Below are 6509 nucleotides of genomic sequence, written 5' to 3'. Positions count from 1 at the left end.
GATCTACAATAATGGGTTCACATTTTAATTACCAAATTCTCACTTTATGAGCAATACAAAAGCTTTATTTCAAGTGTGCTACTGGTGACCTGGTTATTTTCATAAAACAGCTCTAGATGCTTTTTTCTCAACTATCACAAGAAAGGACAGAAGAATGGGGGTAACAGGTATGGAGGGAAAAAGCAACAGTTAAAACTACTCATCCAGCTAATTCCCAGAGTTTCTGTGTCTTTATTTAGAAATACAGTTTCTTTACTCATTACAGGGGAAATTTTTTTTTCTTAAAGATTTTATTTATTTGTCAGAGAGAGGGAGAGAGAGCGAGCACAGGCAGACAGAATGGCAGGCAGAGACAGAGGGAGAAGCAGGCTCCCTGCCGAGCAAGGAGCCCGATGTGGGACTCGATCCCAGGATGCTGGGATCATGACCTGAGCCGAAGGCAGCTGCTTAACCAACTGAGCCACCCAGGCGTCCCACGGGGGAAATTTCTATGTAAATTATAGTCCCTTGTTTTACTTCTATTTTTCTTAGCCCATTGCCACCTGTTCTCTTTCTTCATTAATGATACTATCACCATGGCCTGGAGCTGTCCATACGCCATCTATTTTTTCATTCTCAATGGAATATTAAATGTGGAAGTGGCATTAATATCTAGTCCACCACTCATTTTCAGATGAGCGAAATGATGCCCAGAGATAAGTTATTACTATTTTTCTAGTAATAGCAAATCCGTTATCTATTTCAAAAATATATACATGAAAGCTGAAATTCCCAAAATACACTTACACATTCTTTTTTTGAGAGAGCGAGCAAGCAAGCACAGAAGAAGGGCAGAGGGAGAAGAGAGAGAATCTTATGCAGGGTTCAATCCCAGGACCCCAAGATCATCACTGGAGGTGAAACCAAGAGTCAGACCCCAAGCTGACCAAGCTACCCAGATACCCTACATTTTTTTCTCATACAAAAAGCTACATGCCAGTAGTATACTTCAAAGGCAAATGCCACCAAAGTCAACCAACTAAACTGGAGCTCTCCTAATATGAATACTTCCTAAAGCACTATAGAATATCTTTTTTTTTTTTTTTTTAAGAGGGAGAGAGAGAGGCAGGGAGAGGAGCAGAGGGAGAGAGAGAACCCCGAGAAGACTCCCCGCTGAGCACAGAGCCCAACTGAGGGCTTGATCTCTGGACCCTAAGACCCTGAGCCAAAATTAAGAGTCCACACTTAACCAACTGAGCCACCCAGACACTGGTGGATTATCTTAAGATAAAACAAATACAAAACACGTGGAGAAGGTCACATGATGAAAAAGACTGTAGACTTTGTAGTCAGAGACATATGGTTTGAATCATGGAGGAAGGCTGAGGAAAGTCAATAAAAATCTCCATGCCAGTTACCTTAGCTATAAAACGTGCATGACACTATGAATATTATAGGGTCATTTTAAGAATCAGAAAGAACATATGTGAAATACCTACCAGAAAGCACAGAGTGGACAAAAATTTTATATTACACAAATAAGTAATACAAGGCAAAAGAAATCAAGGAAAACTCCATAAACCTGAAATCTCTTTTTTGGCAGGTGGGATAGGGGGCCTCCATGCCCAGCATGGAGCCCAAGGCAAGACTTGAACTCATGACTCTGAGATTAAGACCTGAGCTGAAATCAAGAGTCTGGTGCTTAACAGACTGAGCCACCTAGGCATCCCAAACCTGGAATCTTTAAAAGGCAGGATAGTGGGGTATAGAGAAATAGGAAGTAAGGCACGATGACGCTGGGACCAATTAGGAAGGACTATGCCAGATTAAAGAATCTAAACCTTGCTTTTTACTTATTTTTAACAACTGATAATTTATTAAAAAGGCTGATTTAAGTATCTGCAATAGTGACTTCAACATTGACTCCTGGCTCAATACTGATCAAAGTAATCTAACAATCTCACAAAGACTGTACAAATCAATGAGTCACTTGTAGATCCTCATCTGAAAACAATCCCAAATCTTAGAATCTTCACCACAAGAAAATTTTTCTTGCAGTGATTCTTAGAGTCTTGATGGGCACCAGAACTGGTCCTTTCACCTTGAGATTCTTTTCCTTTAAACCTCTGATCAAGTCAGCGCACACGTTCTCCAAGTACTTAGGCTGTGGCCGATCAGATCTAATTTGATGAATCACCACCTCGGGTTCCACAGGGGCCTTCCCAGTGTCTTTAAAAGCCATGGCTATAGCAGGAGTGCAGCTTCCTGATAGACTTTTTCTTGGTGAGAGGGAGAAACAGTGGTGAGTCAGGAGCAGGAACGGGGTGCCCAGAGATGTAGCTGCAGTAGCATCTCCCTCGCAGAACTCAACCTTCTTTTTTAGACATAAAGCAGAACCTTCCAAGAATGACCTCACAATAATCTCAAAAATAGTTTACTTCAGGGGCGCCTGGGTGGCTCAGTGGGTTAAAACCTCTGCCTTCAGCTCCGGTCACGATCCTAGGGTCTGGGATCGAGTCCAGCAGGGAGCCTGCTTCCTCCTCACTCTCTGCTTGCTTTTCCTGCCTGCTTGTGATCTCTGTCAAATAAATAAATAAAATCTTTCAAATAAAAAATAGTTTACTTCAGCTACTAATTAAAAACAAAAACAGAGATGCCTGGGTAGTTCAGTCGGTTAAGCATGTGCCTTCAGTGGCTCAGGTCATAATCCCAGGATCCTGGGATCAAGCTGGTCAGACTCCCTGCTCAGAGGGGATCCTCTGCCCTTCTCTATCTCCCCACACTCCCAACATCTCCCCTTATGTTCACTGTTTCTCTCTCTCTCTCAAATAAAATTAAAAAAAATAAAATAAAAAAACAAAACCAAACACCTATGGACAGTTTTATCACCAGAATCACAAAAATGTTTAGATGACGTATTCTTAAGTTTTAAGGTTTTTCTCAAACTGGCAGAATTCTGCTTCAATTACTTTTTAAGTGCTGTTTCTCTTGTTCAATTGAAAATGAGAAATGGAAGCGAAAATTTACATAAACCCTGACAACATTTCCACAAAATTTTTAAACTGCTTGTTATTTTAGTAAAGAGAATTTTGAGAGACGAGGCTCTGCTTAGATATAATAACAAAAACATATACCATTTACTCTTTCTTCATTTTAATAAAACAAACTCTGGCAGATAAACTAAAACATTATAACCATGAGAGGTTAGAAAAGAATCATATTACAGGAGCACCTGGCTGGCTCAGTCCATAGAGCATGCAACTCTTGATCTCAGGGATGTGAGTTTGAGGCCCATCTTGGGTATAGCAATTACTCAAAAATAAAATCTTAGGGCGCCTGCGTGGCTCAGTTGGTTAAATGTCTGCCTTTGGCTCAGGGTCCTGGGATCAAGCCCCATATTAGGCTCTGTGCTCCGTGGAAATCCTGCTTCTTCCCCTCTCCCTCTGCTGCTTCCCCTGCTTGTGTGTGCTCTCTCTGTCAGATAAACAAAATCTTTTAAAAAATAACAAACTAATAATAATAAATAGAGGCACCTGGGTGGCTCAGTGGTTGACCATCTGCCTTCGGCTCAGGTCATGATCCCAGGATCCTGGGATGGAGTCCCACATCAGGCCCCCTGCTCAGCAGGAAGCCAGCTCCTCCCCTTCCCACTCCCCCTACTTGTGTCTCTCTGTCAAATAAAATCTTTAAAAATAAATAAATAAATAAAATCTTTTTAAAACCTTTATTAAAAAAAAAGGAACCATATTACAAGCAGAAATACATACCTCTTTATTAATCTTAATTCGAAAGGCTCCAAAACTGTTTTTCTTAATTTTCTACAGAAATTATGACATTCAAAACAACTAAAAGACCGTATAACAAACCAGTGAGGCCTTTTAGCTCACTCAGTTCAAAGACCTAAAACTGATCCTTTTAGCTCACTCAGCTGAAAGACCTAAAAGTGATCCTAATCAGGTGAGAAAATACTGTGGGTGATCCACTGTATATAGAATGAAGGTTCAAAACTTGCACTTTGTTCAAAGGATAGTTCCCTGCAGTATTTCCTAACTAGTTTGAAAAAAAATTTAGAATCATTAGCAAATCATTACTGCTGACTTTAAACTGTGTCCTACAAAACCTCATATTAACAGACTATACTATGAATAATAATAAAGAATAGAGGCGTTTGGCTGGCTAAGTCCGTGGAGCATGTGACTCTTAAACTTGAGGTGTTAGGTGTGAGCCCCACACTGGGTGAAGAGATTACTTAAAATCCTTGGAGGGAAAAAGAATAAAGAACAATGACTCAACTGAATTTATACAAAATTACATATCAGAGAGAGGTACCAGCAATCCTTAAAAATCTGTCAGACCTCACTAATTAGAAATGTTAATGGCTAAATATGCACTGGACTCTCTTTTTAGAAATGTTTTAGCAATTAAAGGAAAACTAAACCTAACATTTACAATTGACTTTTGTTAAGAAATGTTCTTAAAAGACAACCTTCCAGTTGGAAATCCCCATACCACTACCCCCATTACCACCCAAAGTGGTTAACTAGTTTTGTCGAGTTCACTGTTTACTAAACAGGAAACTAGAAAGTTCACATCTTTTATCCTCAAGGCAAAAAAGACTCCTTATTATCAAACAATCTGGCAATTCATCTGCCAAGTAAAAGCTTCACAATTTACCTAATGATTGTAAATGAAAGTTATAATCCTCAAATAGAGCTTTAACTTATCACTTCACACCCACTAGGATGGTTCTAATCAAAAAGACGGAAAATAACAAGGGTTGGTGAGGATGTGCAGAAACTGGAATCCTCCTACATTGCTGCTGGGAATGTAAAATGGTGCAGGTCCTCAAAAAGATTAGAACAGTCACCTTTTGACCCTGGCAATATAACACTAGGTATGTACCCCAAACAAAGGAAAACACTTTTATGTTAAATGTTCATAGCAATATTATTCATAACAACCAAAGAGAAAAAAATAACCCAAACTGACAAAGGGATAAATAAAATGCGGTATATCCATATAATGGAATATCATTTGGCAGTATAAAGAGATGAAGTAGGGGCACCTGGGTGGCTCAGTGGGTTAAAGCCTCTGCCTTCGGCTCAGGTCATGATCTCAGGGTCCTGGGATCCAGCCCTGAGTCGGGCTCTCTGCTCAGCAGGGAGCCTGCTCCCCCCCATCTCTGCCTGTCTCTCTGCCTACTTGTGATCTCTGTCTGTCAAATAAATAAATAAATAATCTTTAAAAAAATAAAATAAAGTAAAGAGATGAAATACTGATATATGCTGCAACATGGTCAAAACCCTGAAGACATTATGCTAAAAGAAAGAAACCACTCACATATCCTATAATTCCATTTATATGAAATGTCCAGAACAGACAGGTAAATCCACAGGGGGCAAAATGCACATTAGTAGTTGCCTAGGGCTGGGTAGATTGGAAGGGATTTCTTTTTGGAGTGATGAAAATGTCCAAAATTAGATGGTGGTGATATCTGCATAATTCTGAGTAGTCTAACAGCATTGAACTGTACCCTTTAAACGGATTAACTGCATGGTATCCAAAATATATCTATTATTTATTTTTTTATAAAGCTGTTCTTAAAAAAAAAAAAAGAGCCTTGCCTAATATTTTCAATTTAATTGAAATACATGTTCTTCACTTCACGTGATATTTATAATTTATAATTGTATATTTATCTGATATATATTTACTTCATGTATATTAACCATATATAAGTATATATAAGTATTATTTGTAATAATGCATAATAATTTATAATAATTAATATTAAAGTTAATATTATTTTTCTAAAGTTAGTATTATTTCAATTAGCCAGGAGAACCCAGGACTGAATATACCCAAACTTTTCCTAATTAATGGAAAATTCTAGACTCCTTTTACCATTTCCTTAGGTCTTAATTCCTAAGACTCCTTCCCTCAAAAGATACTAAATTTTCATTTAAGTTTAATTAATCTTTAAAACCTAGGGCATGGGGACACCTGGGTGGCTCAGTTGGTTAAGCAGCTGCCTTCGGCTCAGGTCATGATCCCAGCGTCCTGGGATCAAGTCCCACATCGGGCTCCTTGCTCTGCAGGGAGCCTGCTTCTCCCTCTGACTCTGCCTTCCACTCTGTCTGCCTATGCTCGCTCTTGCTCGCTCTCTCTCTGACAAATAAATAAATAAAATCTTTTTAAAAAATTAAAAAAAAAAAAAAACCTAGGGCATGGATTTACTACTTCTGTATTTTAAAAAAGGGAACAGAACTACCATCATAGATATTAAGTCACAGATCCTTAAGGATAAATTATCATAAACAATCAGAAAAAAGATGACAAATCACCACAGAACTATCAACTAAAGAAACTATTACAATCCAAAGCCTAGAGTCACAAAAGCATTTTTAAGCTTAATTAGACAACTGTAAGGATTTTCAACTCAAAGATAATTTATAGGAAAAAAATTAAGATTTTTACAAATAGTTCTCTAATATAAAATCCCAAATGCCTCAAGATACCCATCAACACAC

General features: G+C 38.4%; 1 pseudogene; it reads right to left on the bottom strand.

Annotated features, from left to right (window-relative positions):
* Positions 1-656: 656 nt before the first annotated feature.
* LOC131809896 (small ribosomal subunit protein uS10-like) lies at positions 657-3618 on the bottom strand (annotated as a pseudogene).
* Between the last annotated feature and the right edge of the window lie 2891 nt (positions 3619-6509).

Source organism: Mustela lutreola, chromosome 10 (assembly GCF_030435805.1).
Source record: "Mustela lutreola isolate mMusLut2 chromosome 10, mMusLut2.pri, whole genome shotgun sequence".
NCBI classification, from domain to species: Eukaryota; Metazoa; Chordata; class Mammalia; order Carnivora; family Mustelidae; genus Mustela; species Mustela lutreola.
Note: the sequence above shows the minus strand (reverse complement) of the source record. Positions and strands in the feature narration are given on the sequence as shown.